Below are 19,447 nucleotides of genomic sequence, written 5' to 3'. Positions count from 1 at the left end.
AATCCGAATATGAGGCGGTGATAACCGGAGTTGAGTTAGCCGAGAGCGCGGGCGAACACATCATTTTGAAAACAGACTCTCTCTTGGTGACTAACCAATACGAAGGAGAGTCTGAAGCTCGGGACGATGGGATGGTAAAATACAGGAAAAGGTAAAAGCGAGACCTCAAAATTGAAGTCATTCAAAATGCGACACATACCCAGTGTCGAGAACAACCGGGCGACGCTCTCTCAAAGCGGCGTTCAACCATAAAGAATATCAGTAGAACCGTCTTTGGTGGACATCAGGAACGCTAAAAGCATTGACGAAACCATCGGCATGGTGTGCGACGTGGAAACCGAGACCACATGGATGACTCCGATCAAGGGGTATAAACTGTCAAATGAATTACCAGAGGACCGCAACCTCTCACAAAAGATAAAGAGGATCGCAGCAAGGTACTTGGTGTTTGAAGGAGAGTTATATAGGAGGTCCGCGACAAGGCCACTCCTAAAATGTGTCGGTCCAGCCGATGCAGAGCTAATCTTGTGACAGAAATACACGAAGGCATCTGTGGTCATCACATGGGGGCAAGAACACTAGCCCACAAAGCTCTCCGAGCCGGCTATACGCCCACCATGCTTGAGGATTCCGAAACAAAACCGAGAAAATGCAACAAGCGCGGATGCACGCTCCGGTGATACACGCACCTTCCCGAGACCTGCAACCAGTGCTTAATCCCCTTCCCTTTGCACAGTGGGGAATGGATCTACTAGGGCCATTTCCAACGGCATCCGGAGGAAGAAAGTTCCTAATCGTCGCCGTCGACTACTTCACCAAATGGGTTGAGGCCGTGGCGGTGCCTGCGAAAACTGCGGCGGCCGTAAGAAAGGTGATCTGGGAAAATGTCATAACTCGTTTTGGGTTACCCCAAGTCATGGTGTTCGACCATGGCCGAGAATTTTGGAGTGACACAATAATGAGCTGGTTGGAAGAACTCGGCATCAAATTTGCATACTCCTCCGTCCACCACCCCGAGCAACGGACGGCGAGGCGACCAATAAAACGATCCTCAACGGCTTGAAGAAGACAGTTGAAGACCTCAAGGGAAGATGGGCCGATGAGCTACCCGGCGTTCTATGGTCCCTCCGGACCACGGAGAAAGAAGCAACGGGTGCATCCTTTTCACCTAGTCTATGGGTCCGGCGATCCTGCCGATTGAAGCAACGGTGCCAACATTCGAACGGCCACTTTTAACCCAGACGAAAACGAGGAAGGCCTAAGAACCTCCCTGGACCTGGTCGAAGAAAGCCGAGATACGGCACGCCTCAACTTAGCAGTATATCAGAGCCGAATGAAAAGGGCCTACAACCGAAGAGTCCACAAAAGGGACTTAAAAGTAGGAGATCGGTCTAAGGAAGTCGGCTGCCACCAACAAAGGAAACATCCATGGCAAGTTGACGGCCAACTGGGAGGGTCCCTACAAGGTAGTTGAAGAAATGAGGCCGGGTACATACCGGCTGACGGACATGGGAGATGTACCCTTGATGAGCCATTGGAACACCGACAATCTCAAAAAATACTTTGTATAACGGCGGAGTTGCCCAAAACAATTGTTGGCACCCCAATGCATATTCATATCTAATGAGGAGTCATCCAAGTTTTTCATCAAAGTGTTAACCCACCCCAATCGAAGGCATCCTAACATATGTACACACGAGAGACAGAGCCAAAACCTCGATCATCCCGGCCTTTAACGGGAGTGACGAGGGGACGAGCCGATATGCTAACATATGTTCAACGGCGGTCAAAACGTAAACTCCGTTGCCCGGTAACTAGCCGGGAAGAGACGAGTGAAACGCGACTGCCCTCGGCAAATTAAGACCGAGCTTAAAGACGTTAAACACAGTTGAGATACGCATTCTAACTGCCTCGGCCAAGCCGAAGGTAAAAACGAAAAAGCGCTCAATTAATTAACGCAACTACCCTCGGCAAATTAAGACCGAGCTTAAAGACGTTAAACACAGTTGAGATACGCATTCTAACTGCCTCGGCCAAGCCGAAGGTAAAAACGAAAAAGCGCTCAATTAATTAACGCAACTGCCCTCGGCAAATTAAGACCGAGCTTAAAGACGTTAAACACAGTTGAGATACGCATTCTAACTGCCTCGGCCAAGCCGAAGGTAAAAACGAAAAAGCGCTCAATTAATTAACGCAACTACCCTCGGCAAATTAAGACCGAGCTTAAAGACGTTAAACACGGTTGAGATCGCATTCTAACGCGCTCGGCTGAAGCCAAAGGTAAAAACGAAAAGCGCTCAATTAATTAACGCCCGAAGACAAGTGAAGGGATAAACCAAATGCCACGGCCCAGCCAGAGGCAAAGCAAGCAAAATTCTCATTAAGAAAAAGATAACGAGTTACAAGAAGGAGAAACACAGACGACGGCCGTCCCCTTTGGGATAAGCCAAGACTCTACCTACCAAGGTCTTACAAAAATACAAGGAAAAGTAAAGCAAAAGGTTTCGGACTGGTTCTTTGAAGCGCCAAAAGGATGGCAGGGAGAAAAGGCTTAATAGTTGGCCCCCGAATAGCTAAAGCTATCCGAGACGCCGGGTGAGCCTGGTGACGACCGCCCGTCTCCCTATGCCTGTTCTTTGCTTGCCCTTACCGCCATCGCGGCGTTACCCTCGGTGAGCGGCTTAGGTGCAATCTGGGCAGCCTTAGCATCCTCAGCTTTCTTGGCAGCCTTAGCATCCTCAGCTGCCTTATCCGCCGCAGCTTTCTTAGCAGCCTTAGCATCCTCAGCTGCCTTATCCGCCGCAGCTTTCTTAGCAGCCTTAGCATCCTCAGCTGCCTTCAGTCTGGCGGCCTCCTCCTTGGCCGCCCTCGTCTCCTCTGCAAGGGCCGCCTTTGCAGCGGTCGCCTCCTCCTTCTTGGCCCTCGCGTCCTCGGCAGCCTTATCCGCCGCAGCCTTCTCTTTAGCCTCGAGCCTATCGTCGAACAGCTCGTCAAATTTTGTCCACAGAAAGGAGCCATCCGGATAGACCTCATCTATCACCTCCCTGAAAGCTTCTTCGGTCAGGTCCCTATACTGAGCACACATGCGAGGGAGAATCGTGCTTTGAAGTGTCTCAATATCCTTCTCCCTTTGGGCAAGGATAGCACTAGTCTCCCTATGCGACTCTGCTTGGAGCCGATACGCCCTTTTCGACTCCTCCCTTTGGGCGACAACAACGTCGTAGCCGCCCTTGTACCTGTCCCGTTCCTCCTTCAACTTGGCGGCGGCGAGATCGCGACCTCTACCTTGGCCTTCTCGGCCGACAGCAGCTTCTCAATTTCCTCGACCCGCGCTTGTGCGGCAAGGAGGTCAAGCTTAGCCTTCCCGGCCACCCCATTTGCGGCAACAACATCGAGCCTCAGCTGCTCTATCAACGGTCCCGTCTCGGCCAAGGCCTTTTCCTGCTCCCTAATACGAGAGCCGGCCAGATCGGACCAAATCCCAATCTTCTTGCTCAGCTTTGTACCCTCCGCTATGAGCCGGTCGTTGGATATCGACGCGAGTACGGAGTCGACATTTTTTCCCGCCGCCTGCATGGGCCTCTTCTCAACTCGCCGCTCAGTAATTGGGACAGACTGCGCCGGTTGATCTACAAAAAATTCAACCAAAGAGTCCACGTCAACGTTCATGGACATACCAGAGAGCCGGTCATCAGGTATATCTAATGAGCCGGCTAAATCTGAGCCGCAAGTTAGATCTGTACCGGAGGGCTTGCTCTTCTTGGCCGGTTGACCCGTTTCCTCGGCGCTGGCATTAACATGAGCGACGGAAGCAGAAGCATCGGTGGCATGGGTAGATCTTTTCCTCTTAAGCCTAAGCGGAGATCCCTCAGCATCGGAATCCTCTCCATCGACAATGTCAACGATCTCCACCTCGGTGGAGGCGGAGCCGAGGTTGACACCGTCGCCGCCTTAGACTTGGCTTTTCGGACCGGCGAGGCAAGGCGCAGCTACCTTGGCACTGGGCGCCGTCTCGTCCAAGCCCTTCAGGAGGTCAGTAGGCGACGGACGGCGGTCATTCACATCGACCTTCGGATTCTTCTCCGTAACATTTCCGTCTTTGTCCAGCCCCATCTTCTCGAGGAATTGCTCAGACAGAACGGGACCAAAGTGCTCTGTAAAAGAAACGAAGTGAAACTTAGACAAAGGGACATGTCAAGATACAAACAACGAAAAACATTAAAGCAGAAATGGGCCTCACACCGACCCCACTCACCCTGTGCTAGGGCCGGTATGAGGCCGACATAGCAAAGCGGCTCGTCCATCAAGATGATTTGCGTCGGGGGCAACCAAACCTTCGGCGCCCCATCATCATCGACCTCGAAAAGCTTCAGTGCCTGCTTCTCGTCCTCATTAAGATAGACATTCGCGGCGTCCATCTTATTCTTGCCCTTGGGGATCATCTTCTCACGCTCCCCTTTGCTCTCGCACCGCAAGTTGACGCGATGCTCAAAGGACCGAGGCAACGAATAATCATCTGGGACCTCGACATACACCCACCGTTCTTTCCAGCCCTTGCAGGAGGAGAGCTTAGACACGGTGAGATAGCCTGGCTCAGTCTGGACGCTATACCACCCCCGGCCGCCTTGAACATTCATTCGAAGGAAATGCATCCGGCGGAATAAATTTACCGTTGGGATCACCCCCCTAAAGCGGCACAGCCACACAAAAGCCGACTATAGTCCTAACGGCAAACGGGTGAAGCTGTGCCACTGCAACGTTCATCGCCTGTATTATGGTGGAGACGTAAATATTGAGAGGAAACCGGAGACCATACTCCAGGTGTCTCATATATACACCGATGTGACCCGGAGGAGGGCAACAGACGGTCTGATCCTCTCTAGGGATGACAATGTTGTACCCCTTGCCAAAAAAGAAGTGCTCTTCGAAAAATTCGAGCCAGAGCAGCGGGGCGAGCCCATCGGTCCAAGCACGATTGGGGCCGATGGTACAGGCATCGTAATGATGCAAGACTGTCGCCCTCTCCGCACCGGAAGGATTCCTTTCCTCATCATCGTCATCATCCTCCCACTGCTCCAGAACTCTGCGGTCAACTTCGGGGAAGGAGACCTGGGCCCCTCGACCTTAACGGAATTGCGCTACCGCCTCCTCCTCATCAAAGCGCGACGGGAACCCCGGCGCATGGGTCTGGGACCGGCGTCGATGAGAAGACATGGTTCACAACAATTACTTAAACAAAACAAAAAGTTGAAAAGGTTTTTGGTTTACCTTGAAGAAAAGTGCTACGCCGACGTAAAAATTACAAGATCGGAAGAGAGGGAAAGACTTGGAATTTTGGAAAGAAGAAAATTTTAGAATGAATGAAATTATTAACCAATTTCACTTCGTAGATCCGTATTTATAGGCAAAGGCCCATAAAGGAGGACCAATCAAAACGCACCCATGAAGCGTCGGCCAATCAACGAAGAGACACATGTCGAGGCATGCATACACGGAATGTCAATCGACGCAACGGTTGAATGTCAATCAAAGCAACGATAACCAAGCGTCTTCAACACGCCCCTTCATATCCCTTTGCCTATTCACCTTCCTCAGCAAAACTCCTAAAGTATCTATTCTCCGCCGGCAACACGACTAACCAAGCTAGGTAGCACCGGCCGGGGGCAATCAAAAATACACCGGCACTCTCAACCTTGGGTCCGCCGCTAAGAAGACCTTCTCTTCCACATTTTGATGTCCATTACACATCCATGTGGAGGGGGGATACTGATGCGCCTAACAAGAACCACGCCGATGCTTGAAGAAGCCGATACCGAAATTTTGCAAAAAAATACTTGCACGAGAATATACACTCAAAGATACATCGGAGCCCATACCACGGCATAGACTACGGGGGGGGCAAATTGATGGGGCATATTACGTGCCCGTGACCAAGTCAACATATTGAACGAGGTCAAAGATATCCACAAGCCAATGACTTAGACATCCCGGTAGCCCGATGCACCTTTCGGCTGCCCGACTGAGGTCTCGGCATGGCAACCTACCGGTAGGGGCACCTACCCGCGTACTCATATCCAAGAACCCTCGGCATGGAGTCAACCAGGCTCGTCGGCCTGCCATAGGTCCCTCGGCCGAGGGTAGATCAGTCTTTTCACCTGCTGTGCCACTTGGCCCACTTGGCCACTACGTGACAAAAGGTGAAAGTCTATAAATACTCCTCAATCCTCATTGAGGAAGGGATCCAGAATCTAACCTAGGAACCCCTTAAATTGGTATTATCTCTCTCATCTCTCTACAATACACGTCATCAAGCAACATACTACTTAATCACAATAAGTTCACTGACTTGAGCGTCGGAGTGAGTACGCTTGGCACAAAGCCAAGCCCTCAGTTTGCTCGTTGTGGCAGGAGAAAGCCGAGGAGAGCAATCAAGGCTAGAAGAGGCATTATTCGACAAAGCTAGCGTGGTAAACAAACTTGATTCGGAATTCATACCCGGAACAGAAAAAAAAAAAAAAAAAAAACCACCAAAAACATGTTATTTTATTTCACTAATATGCCCTCCCATGTCTATAAATAAGTGTGGGGAGGGCCTAAAAAAAACAACAAAAATATGTCTTTTAATTTGTACTCCCTCCACACATTTATTTCCATTTGGAAGTAATGTAAATAAATAAGTGTGGGGAGGGAAGGGAGTTCTCATATCAAAAACCCAAAAAAAAATATGTCTTTTTAATTTTTCAAAACCAAAAATCCCAAAAATATGTTTTTTTTCCCTTTGAAAAATCAAAAAACAAAAAAAAATATGTTCCTTTCTTTTTCTTATTCACTCCCTATGCTTTTGTCCATTGAGGACAATGTACATCTCAAGTGTGGGGAGGGAAATATCCACTCGTGTGAATATTTGTTTATGATTATAATTGTTTATAAATTAAAGAAAATGCCTAAAAATTGAAAAATTGAAAAATTCAAAAATTTTTTGCATTGTATATATATGTTTTGTCTAACCTTTGGCTCGGCGCATTGACCACTTGAGGCAAAAAGGAGCTTGAAGACCGCTTGGTATAATCCTTCCTATCTCTTGCTCCTTTTTTACTATTCTTTCTTTTTGGTATCTTTGATATTTTGAAGGAGGATGGGAACTTTGTTGCTTTGGGTGTCTCCTTGGGAGACCGTTTGGAATTTTGGTGTTGATGTGCTGCTAGGTCTAGCCAATTTGTTGCATGTTTCATTTCGTGTTTGTTTAAATTTCCGCATGCATTTGTTCACATGTAAATACTTGTTGCATTTCTTTCTTTTGCATTGAGTTTGTAAATAAGTTTTTAAGGAAGAACATGGTCAAAGGAAGGGAACCAAGTACCCCCATGATGAACTAATGTGCCCAATAGTGCCTTTCCCCTCCTCGTGACTCGCACCCGTGGCCTCTTAGTTAGCCGAGGAAGGGGGAGCTTGACCAATGAGTCTAGACCGATCTTGTGAGACCTAGGGCCGTAGACTAGACCTTTGGCTCGACTTAACTACTCAAAGGTAAGGGTAGAGCCTCCTAGGGCGGGTACATTCATACCCCGCCCTCATCTAGGTTTGAGAGTAGGTCTCCTCGCGAGGCGTGTCACATCATTACGCATAAGTGTGTCGCATCGTCCTTAGATCATGAAATTGCATTACATTTTTGTGCATATGATTTGAAGCAAAAATCAGTTTATATGAACCTCACAATAGCCAAATAGCCTTGTTTTATTCCCTACATTATCTCCCTTTTTGATTCACCCCCTTTGGGCCTTAGCCTTTTCGTTGGCAAACCCGCTAAATTAACTACATTCCATAAACACCTTTCCTTAATCAAGAATTGGTCGGTTTTGTAGTTGTGTTGTAGGAGGTGATTTGGGGCATAGTGATGGATAGTTCACATATCCGTTTGGGTCGGAATTTGGTATGCATTTGGCATTATATATAAATAAGAGGTTTTGAAAAAGAAATGAAAAACAAAATAGAAAAGTGAAAAAGTCATGAAAAATCAAAAAAAAAAAAAAAAAAAAAAAAAACGAGTTGTGTTGTATATATTTGTTTGTTGTCAAGAAAAAGAAAAAGGCGAGCAACACCCCTACTCATCATTTAAAGGGGTAGAAAAAGCCGTTGCTAAATAAAAAGGGGGCAAATTGATGTTTTTCCAAAAATGAGTCGGTCTACACATTTTTGCATGGCTTTGGAAACCGAGTCGTTGTTACGGTGTAGACGTTACCATTTGTTGAAATAAAAGGAGTTTTATCAAATTTTTCCTACTTGAGTTGGGTTTATGCAATTTTTGCATAGTTTTGGTCATCATTGCTATGTTAGGGCATAGACGTGTCTCATGTGTTGCAATAAGAGATGGGATGTGATGTGTCGACGATTCTTGATTAGAGCTCCACATATCCAAACGGTGCTTGCACCAATCCCGTTTTGACCTTCTCCTTAGCCCCGTTATAACCCTTTGCTTCATATTTTATGCATTTTTATCATTGTTTGCATTTCATTGGGCATAGGACGGTCTTACACATTAGATTGCGGCACGTTTTTAGCTAGTCGAGTTAGTTGAGTGATTTTGGTTACTTTATCACAAAAATCACCCCGTTTCTTTCATTGAGTGACGAGTGAAAACCGTGAGGATGTCGTTGCCTTGGTCCCCTTAGTCATGGGTCCTTTGGTCGAATCTTGTATCGGCCTTGTAATTCTCGGCGGACTTGCCCTTTCTTCCCTTTCCCCGCTCTTGAATTAGTTTCTTGAGCATTGGTCACACAAGGGTTGCTTTTGTCACATTTAGGGGGTTGGCACCTCAATTGGCACTCCTGAGACGGTACTCCCGACCGAGACCATGTTTTGTTATTTGAAAAATCCGACCACTTAGATGAGGAAAGTGGATCATTTTGTTAGATGCATTCTATTTGTTGATTATGTGCTTTCATGACGAATGTGTCAAAAGTTTTGTAGCAAGACCCAACTTGCCTTGCAATAGGGCACTCTCCCCTCATGGGTGTCAAATTGTGAGTTGAAGGGGCGTTGAGTGCGCTAATACTCGATCGGCTTAAGTAGTAGTTTAGTTGAGTGATGCTTATATTGTGCATCCACTCTCCATATCTATCATAATAATGCTTTGTACATTTGGTTTAAGGACTTACTCGGGGACGAGTAAGGATTAAGTGTGGGGAGGTTTGATATAGGACCATTTTGCACTCTTTTTCCCTCTATTTTCATGCATATCCGACCCCATTTAAGGCGGTTTTGTACCCCCTTTACTCTCGTTTCTAGTCCCGATTCCCTTTACTATGACACTTTGGCCCCCTTGCAGAAATTGAGGCGGGAACGGGCGAAACGAAGCTAGAAAGACGGGATTTCTAAGCTTTGCATGAAAGATGAAGGGAATTATCTTTGAGGAGTACCCTCGGCCGGTAGGTAGGCGGAATGGCTAGCCATTACTGGGAGTACATCTACAAGGAAATGAAGGAAGAATTGTGAAGAAGCATCCCAAATGGTGGTGGCCGGCAAATGGCTGACCTACTGGGAGGACATTTGAGCTTAGGAAATGCAAAGAAGTGAAGAAGGTTACAGGGAATCTCCCAGTAGGTCAAATGACCGTGGGCAGCTAGCCGGGAGTTCCTCCAAATGCCAAAAGTCAAGATTGAAGTCAAGGGTGCCTCGGTAGGTCGGTGGCCGTGGCGGATCAGTTGACCGGCCGTGCACACCTGATGACTTCAAAACTTCAACCAAAAATCCAGAAACTCCCGGTAGGTCAAATGACCGTGGCCGGATGACCGGGGGAGTGCATATACGTGTTTCAAAGCCCATTTCCAATTTCGGTCCTAATCCTTGTATAACCTATATATACCCCTCTCCTTAAACCCTTTTGCACACAACCCTAGATCCAGAATATTTACCCTTTCAAGCTTTAAACTTTCTTAATCTCTTTGTTAATCTTTCTTTAATTAGAGAAGTTCTTCAATCAATTAGTGATTGAATTTGGGGTTTGTAAGAAGATTGAAGGATTTCCTTCTTTATTATTTCTATCCAAATTCCTCTTTCACTATTTTGTTGGTATTAATTCTCTCCTTATTTTCATTTGTTTACATTATTGTTCTTCTTTTATGTTTGTTTGATTGTTTATGTTGAAATTATTGTTGTTGTTTGTTTGTTGTTGTTAATTCCATCATTGTCTCTCTTTTCATTGTTCATCTTTCCTTTGTTCCTCTTTCTTTTGTTCATCCTTGGGTAGTTGTCCTCAAAGACTTAATCTTTGAGTTGATTTGATTAAAGATTGTGTCTTTAGGTTTAATCACTCTCATTATTAGATTAAATCATCTTTCCTTACACCCATTGTTAGATTGTTGCATGTTTAGTAGTGAATTTCATCTTCTCACCATGTTTGTGACCAAAGTTTCCATCTTTATTGTTAATTTTGCAATTAGGACCATGATTAGTGAGTAGTCTTCCACTAGGGCTCGGCTTGACCCGACATGAGTAATTTCATTAATTAAATTTCATAAAGGCTAATTATTTGGGGAAATTGGTGAGGGTAGTTTAGAGGAATGACTTGGGTTATGGGTTGACTCTTGGGTAGTGTTGACTTACGACCCTTGACCACCAACGAGAGTTGGTTAGGTTGTGATTTGGGTACCCGAGACTTGACCCTATTGTTGACCTCGGTTGAGACCGAAAGGGAGAACCGGGGTAGGACACCTCTAAATTAGTGTTTGAAATCGACCCTCGAGAGAGGGAGTGGGATGACCCGGGAATTGATGGGGCTTAATGACCTTAGCGAATATCGGACTACCTCGGGAGAATGCATGTTTTTGGGGTAGTGGGGTATTGAGTTAGGGATTCCGACCTTCGAACCCGAGAGGGGGGTTGGTGGGTAGTGCTAGTGTCCTATTTCGAACCCGAGAGGGGGGGTCTTAGGCGAATTAGAGCCGTCACCTCCTCACCTAACTACCTTTGTGATTAGCCTAGGGATTTAATTATGTGGAATTGCGAATTGTTTGGGAAGAACCGAGTCCTAGACCTTTTAACCATTTGAATTACAACCTATCCTTCGTTCTTGCTTATTTTCCTTGTTTTTTTTTGTTAAGTTTGCATTTCATTTTGTTTTAGGTAGCATTAGTATAACAACCATCCTCTCTTATTTTCGACTTAGCTAAACGATCGGATTAGAACAATTAGTAATCTTTTCAACTCCTTGTGGGATCGACCCTTAATAGTGTACAACGATAGAATCGTGCACTTGCGAGGTATAGCTTGATACCATCACTTGTCTTGAATCTTTTTATTCTATGGTGGTGTTCAAATTACTTCTTTTTGGATCCCCGACTTTTTTTTTCATTCTTAATGATTTTTGGTTCGTTCAGTGTCTGAACCTTCTTAGCATTTAATGACTTGCATTTAGATCCTTTTGCTGACGCAAATGCTGAGAACTCTGGTGCTGGGACAGAAGATTATGTGCACATCAGTGTACGACAAAGGAACGGTAAAAAGAGCCTGACTACAGTGCAAGGATTGAAGAGAGAATTCAGCTATAACAAAATCCTAAAGGACCTCGAGAAGGAACTCTGTTGTAATGGTACTGTTGTTCAGGACCTAGAACTAGGCCAGATTATCCTGCTCTAAGACGACCAGAGTGATAATGCTACCTTCCTCATTCAGGTAAAATTTACATCTAATTAATTAACTGAAAAGAATCACTAAATAGACTCCGCTTTCGACCCGAGTTGTCAAATAATGACTATATTTTCCTATATTTTTTTCCCCAAATATTCATTGTTGACGACTAAAATTCGATGATATGAAAATACAATACATGCTATATCTGTACTTATATTTGTACAGTTATGGTCAAAGTTGACATCAGTTTATTATCAAGATTTCATAGTCAAATGTGATTAACACATTTGGGGTGCATTTAGTAGCTCGATTTGCTCGATGTCATTCTCTTAATGTTTAAATCGTCACAAGAGCAATGTTGTTGGTAATGTGTAAGTTGTTCCGAAGATCCTAACCCCTTCTTTTTTACATGTTTAGCATGAACAAGTTGTCATTGTGAAGAAAGAGCACATCAAAATCCACGGATTCTGAGTTGCCAGACTGCTTCGAGGATCGGGGTGTACTTGCTACATGATTCCGAGTATAGAGGTTGTGTGCGAATCTATATTAGTAACCCTGATGGTGTTCTAGCATAGTTGTATCTTGGCTTCATTCTGTGTTTGTAATGAGGTCGCCTACACAATTAGCTAAATCGGGGCCCATTGGCGTCAAATTAAACTGATGTAGTGGGAGAAAGGGAATCGAACATTCTAATTTCAGATTGAATTTCCCCGCAATAATGGCATCAGATTAAACTGGTGTACTGTTAGACCTCTCGCATCATTTATCATCGCACTGACTTCTAATATTAGTGTATATGTGACATAACAAATACGATAAATGATGTTTGCAACTTAGCTTTCTAGCGGGTAATAGTCACATGAACAAAAAAGAACTTCAGGATTTGTTAGCGAGAGTTTAATCAAGAAACCGATATTTTTGTGCTCTGGATAAGATCTAAATTATAAATATTTCCCAATTGCACAAGGCAGCAGAAGAGACGTTGCGCATGTTCGATTTCGTAAATCGACCTTCAACATTTTGCACATGGTATACAATGACCCACAGCCCACAGGTTCTTTGGTAGCTGTTAGGGTGGTAATTTGAGTGTCGATAATTTCTGAAAGCGGTGGTTGTAAGAACCGGAATCAACTACTACGAATGCTTTGCATTATCGACTCTCTGTTACTCCAAATACGTATGCTAAGTTGTAGTGTTAACTATGTCCTATGTGTAAGATATTTCCAAACTTACACTGTGTCCCTATATGTCCGATTGATATGAGTTACGTCCGTTCACACGACAATGCCCCTGAAGTGTTTTGCTAAACTATGTTGTATTTTAGGTTTTGTACGGTGCAATTTATTCCTTTTTTTTTTTGCACCGGTGTACTCTGTGTAATATAGTACTTACCGTCTTCATACAGATTTTGAAAAATGTGAATTGCAATATCCATTTCTGTTACGATGCTTACTAATGAGATCACCTATACAATTAATCAAATTGGGGCACCGCGTCCGGTAGGGACCGGGCGCGGAGCAACGACTAGTAGGTATAAATAGGGATGAGTCATGTTACTAAACATGATAAATTACTAGAGCTGTCATTGTGGAGGGGTAGATTTAGGCTGCGGGCTTGCTGGCACTAGTACCTATCAAGCAAAGCTCATGTCTTGCACCTGTTATTTAGGACGAGTTTTAGAGAACAAGAGTTAGCTATTGTGGTAAGAGCTCTCTTACCACAATCATGAAGTCGAGAATTCGATTCTCACTCGCAAAATAGTGTGTTCATTTGAACAAAAAAAAGGAAACTTGTGACGGGTACAACTTACAAGCATCTGAACTCATCATTAAACCCCCTCCCTGCAAAAGGGTGGAAATCTAAATTTGTATTTGCCATATTCACCTAATATAACTAAATATGATTTTATTTTCCTATAAAAGTTTGTTCAATTCTATTGAATTTACACAATTTTTTATTTATCCTTATAACTTAAGATTTTCACAAAAAGAGGGTTATAAAATCGTCATAATAACACAAACTTTTATAAATAATTGGCACATATTAGGGGACAAACAAGGTGAGGTGCAATTAGTAGACCATACAACCTAGCAGGCTAGCAGTATAGATTTGGTGCTTTGTAATATAGGATTTGAGATTATATGTACATTTTACGACCTTTATTGAAAAGAATTTGAGCGCCTTTATATAAATTTTAAACTCAAAATATTCTAATGAAACTAAACAATAATACATATAAGCTTAATTAAATTTTAATTTTGATACCTAAAAAATTAAAATGTAGCTAAAAAATTTTAGAAGCTTGAAAAGATTGCATATAACTTCAATTAGATTTATATTGGATATACCATGCTCATATACATCTAAATGTATAGTCTTATTTGTGAGGTAAAGTGGGTATGGTGCAAATTCCACCTATGCAGTGTGTCACGGTCCGGGACTTTGAGCCGGAACGTGGCGCACACCCTTGTCTAACACACGACAAGAATGCAAGCGAGAGCGTCAAGCACTAGTGAAGGATCACTAGTGCATTCGTAATCGGTCTCGGTTGGCGTGTGTCAGGAATCCTAGTCACGATTATCAAGTCCGGTACACAAAAGCAATAAAAGTAAGAAATACGATTATTGAAAGGAAGAACACAAGCAATATCAAGCTTTTGGATGAGAAGCGGTTTAATTGACTAGCACCTCTCATAGAGGCAAATTTGATAGTTTGGTCCTGGTAGCAGGATACATTGATTGTGCAGAATAGCGATATGTTTTCTAAACGCATCAAAACATATCTTAAACTAAATACAAGACTCCAAGATTCGACACGCAGGAAGTAGTCTTGGAGTACTAAATGAAACTAAAAATAGAAATGAAAATACATGAGTACAAATAAGAAATCTAAGGGTTCGAAGTGGAAGGACCGCGATCGCAATTTTTAGGGATTGTGCGCTACAACTGCGGCTCATTACACTTTCCCCCACCTAATTTGTTGCCGTCCTCGACAACGCTTGAAACTCTGCATGGTTGGTTCAGTCGGCTGATGTCGCTGGAAGTTGATTGGAACAGATGTTGGCGCGCTTGCTCTTGTTGCGGGTGGGATCTTCGGGATCTGGATGGTAAGGTTTCAGACAGCTCACATGAAAGATAGGGTGACACTTCATCCAGGTAGGGCGGTCAAGCTTGTATGCTACTTCCCCAATCCGCTTGATCACTTGGATGGGGCCTTCGTACTTTCGCACTAGTCGCTTGTCCCGTCCTCGGGGGAATCTCATCTGCTCTTTGTTCAGCTTCACCATGACCATGTCGCCTACTTTGAACTCCCTTGGTCTACGATTCTGATCTGCCCACTTCTTCATGCGGCGAGACGCTTTCTCCAAGTAAGCTCGAGCAATCTCAGCATTCACGTTCCATTCTTTAACATACTCGTGAGCTTTCTTTGTCTGGCCTCCGTAGGTATCTGCAACTGTGGGAGGCAATAACGGTTGTTGACCTATAACAATCTCAAACGGGCTCTTGTTGGAAGAAGAGTTCGTCTGAACATTAAAACAGAACTGGGCAACATCAAGGAGTCTCACCCACTCTATTTGAGTTGCCCCCACAAAGTGTCTTAAGTACTCTTCCAACATGCTATTGATTCGTTCAGTCTGGCCATCCGTTTGAGGATGGTAACTTGAGGACATCCGCAGCTTGGAACCCAGGAGATTGAACAACTCTCCCCAAAATAGTCCCGTGAAGCGAGAATCGCGGTCACTGACTATACTTTAAGGCAATCCCTAGTATTTCACAACATGCCTGAAGAATATTGTGGTAGTTTCTTCAGCGCTACACGCCTTAGGAATGGGAATAAAAGTTGCATATTTCGAGAATAGATCCACAATGATAAGGATCACACTTAACGCCCCTACCTTCGGTAACCCAGAGATGAAGTCCATTGAGATACTCTCCCATGGCCGTGTTGGCATGGGCAACGGATTTAGCAGCCCTCCTGGCTTCTGTTTCTCTCCCTTATCTTGCTGGCAAATGAGGCAGGTCTTCGTATACTTCATCACATCATCCTTCATCCGTGGCCAATAGTAACTTCTCTTCAATAGGCATAAAGTTCTCTGCCATCCCAGATGACCCACCCATAAAGTATCATGGCACTCCTGTAGAAGAATTTTCCTCAATCCAGCCGCCTTGGGAACAAAGATGCGATGTCCCTTCGTGAATAGAAGCCCATCTTCCTTCCAAAACTTGCGAGTCTTCCCTTCTAAGGCCAACTATTTCAGAGTCCTCGCCATTGGGTCTTGGTCGAGGTGTTCCTTCGCCTTAGCTCGAATATCTGTGACCACAGTGGTAGTGGACAGGTGAGCGATCATGCGCAGTGCGGCCAAGTCGCACCTATGACTTAGGGCATCAACGACCCTATTCGCTGCTCCCGGTCGATAAGTGAACTCCACATCAAACTCGGCCAACAAATCTTGCCATCTAGCTTGTTGGCTGTTGAGCTTGGGTTGAGTCAAGAAGTGGGATGCCGTGGTGTTATCCGTCTTGACTATAAACTTCGATCCCAGGAGATAGTGTCTCCATCCCCGCAGGCAATGAACAATAGCAAGAAGTTCTTTCTCTTGGGTAGCATATCGAGTATCGGCCCCATTCAACTTTCTACTCTCAAAGGCCAGTGGGTGACCCTCTTGGAGAAGTACTCCCCCAAGGGCATAATCAGACGCATCCGTCTCTACTTCAAAGGGTTTGGTGATATCCGACAGCGCCAAGACGGGCTCCTGCATCACTGCTTCCTTGAACCTCTCAAAGGTCCTTCTTCTGTCGATAGATCACTCCCACTTGATATCCTTTTTCAGCAAATCAGTCAGTGGGGCGGCAATTTTTGAGTAATCCCGGATGAATCTTCGATAGTAGTTTGCTAGCCCTAAGAAAGAGCAAAGCTCCGGCACGTTTCTTGGGGTACCCCAATCCTTGATTGCAGTAATATTCTTCGGATCCATTCTAAGTCTCCCTTTCCCCACGATGTGGCTGAGAAAATTGACTTCAGGTTAGGCAAACTCACACTTCTCCTTTTTGATAAATAAGTGTTTGTCTCGCAGTTTCGCGAACACAAGCTTCAAGTGTTCTACGTGTTCAGCCAAAGAGCGACTATACACAACAATATCATCCAGGTACACCACCACAAATTTGTCTAAGTACTCATGGAATACATGGTTCATCAGCGTGCAAAATGTGGCAGGTGCGTTCGTCAACCCGAAGGGCATGACCAACCATTCGAAATAACCATACCTTGTCACGCAAGCTATCTTTGGCTCATCTTCTTCGGCAACTCGAACTTGATGATAACCCGATCTCAGATCTAACTTGGTGAAGTACACAGCGCCCTGTAACTGATCGAACAGGTCCGCTACTAGAGGAATGGGGTAGCGATTTCTCACTGTCAACTTGTTTAAGGCCTGATAGTCGATACACAATCTCAGACTACCGTCCTGTTTCTTCTAAAAGAGCACGGGGGTTCCATAAGGAGCTTTAGAAGGTCGAATCAACCCCGAGCGAATCAGATCATCTAGCTGCTTTCGAAGTTTAGCTATTTCCGAAGGCGCCATGCGGTATGGTCCTCGTGCAGGAGGTCTTGTCCCGGGAAATAACTCGATTTGATGGTCTACCGAGCGTCGTGGCAGAAGACTCATAGGTAAACAATCTGGCATCAGGTCCTTGTTGTCATCCAACACCCGCATTATCGAGGGTTCCTCTTATTCGGCAGAAGTGTCCTCTTTCATGGACACGGTACACAAATAAGTTGGCCTTCACTAAGCAAGGATTTGACTCGACCATCATAAGGGAACCATTATGGGGTACCAAGAAGGTTGGTGTTCGCTTTAGAAAATCCATTCCGAGGATGATCTTAAAGTCATCCATCGAGACACTGGTGAAGTCGAGCTTCCCGCTCCATTCACCCATCTTGATCACTACATCTTTGGCCACGCCCTGAATTGGCTTAGCGCTGGAGGTAACAACTTTCATCTTTCCTCCTTCTCGGTTTATCTCCATCCCGAGCCGCTTCGCCTCATCAGGGGTAACAAAATTGTGGGAGGCTCCCGTGTCTATCATGGCACGAGTGCAAATTCCATTAATTTTTAGTTCTACGTACATGAGCTCAGTGGACTTGGCCTCGAAAAGGTTGGTGCCTTTTCCCATCGAACACATCATGTGCACCGCGCCATTCGTGCCACTTCCCCATGTTCGTTGAACTCATCATTGTCCCCCGGGTCGACTTCTTGGTCCGTCCCTTCGGAGGTTGGCTCAACAGACATCTTCGACAAATTCTTCTTGAGGGCGTTGAATTCCCCCTGGTGCGGACACTCGGACATTCGGTGTGGTCCTTTGCATAAGAAACAGGCAAACGATTTTCTAGCTGTAGACGCTTCCGACGTACTCCCCTTTGAGGAAGTTGGAGTGGGATTAGCTTGCCCCCACCTTCTATAATCTCCTCCTGGGCGAAATCGGCTGTTTCCCGTAGAAGGAGTTTTGTTTTGCGACGTATTTCCTCCATATCTGGGGTTACTCCCACTCGCTGCAGAGAATACCTTCTTCTGCGCAGCTTCACGCTCAGTATAATAATCAACTAGTCTCTCGGCTGCGTTCATTGCAACGGAGAGGGAGTCGGGTCTTTGTCGCATGATCTCTCGTTGAGCCCACTCTTTCAAACCATCAACGAACTGGAACACACGATCCTTCTCGGTCATATCAGTTATCTCCAGCATACATGTCGAGTAGGCTTTTACGTACTCCCGGATAGAACCCGTATGCTTCAAGCTCTTGAGTTTTCTTCGAGCTAGGAAGTCGGTATTCTTCGGATAAAATTGTTCTTTGAAGAGTCGTTTGAAATCCTCCCATGACTCCAACACTACGCTCCCTGCCTCGATATCGGCGTATTTGGAGCGCCACCATTGTTTGACATCATCGATTAGATACATGCTCGCGGTAGTGACTTTAAGTGTCTCATCGAGCGCACTTGCTCGGAAGAAGTGCTCCATGTCGAAGAGGAAGTTATCGACTTCTTTCGAGTCTCTCGCCCCACTATACTTGTGAGGTGCAGACGGCTTCACCTTGGGAGTCCCACCGAAATTCCCGTCTGCGACCATTTTCATCAATGTATTACACATGTTCTCGAGCAGTTCGAGTCTCTCATGGACATATCCCATCTCTTCCGCGAACTCTCGCGGGATCGATGCTTCTATAGCGTCAAAGCGGGCCTCATGCCCCTTTATCATATCGTCTCGTTTACGGCTCCAAGGCGAGCCTCATGCCCCTTTACCGTCTCATCTACGGCTTGGTGAGTGCCCCCGAGGCTCACCACGAGTCCTTCCAGATAAAGAAGTTTCTCCTCAAGTAGTTTCTTTAAGGCCGACACCCGGGCCCTAGTTTCTCCTTTGTTCCCACTCGGTTCTGCGGTCTTTCCCGTCATCGTATGCAGCAGCTCGTCGTGAAGACCGAGCTCTGATACCAAATGTCACGGTCCGGGACTTTGAGCCGCAACGTGGCACGCACCCTTGTCTAACACACGACAAGAATGCAAGCGAGAGCGTCAAACACTAGTGAAGGATCACTAGTGCATTCGTAATCGGTCTCGGTTGGCGTGTGTCGGGAATCCTAGTCATGATTATCAAGTCCGGCACACGAAAGCAATAAAAGTAAGCAATACGATTATTGAAAGCAAGAACACAAGCAATATCAAGCTTTTGGATGAGAAGCGGTTTAATTGACTAGCACCTCTCATAGAGGCAAATTTGATAGTTTGGTCCTGGTAGCAGGATAAATTGATTGTGCAGAATAGCGATATA

This window comes from Silene latifolia, unplaced genomic scaffold (assembly GCF_048544455.1).
Source record: "Silene latifolia isolate original U9 population unplaced genomic scaffold, ASM4854445v1 scaffold_20.1, whole genome shotgun sequence".
NCBI classification, from domain to species: Eukaryota; Viridiplantae; Streptophyta; class Magnoliopsida; order Caryophyllales; family Caryophyllaceae; genus Silene; species Silene latifolia.
The sequence above is the reverse complement of the archived record's forward strand: the minus strand, read 5'-3'. Positions refer to the sequence as shown.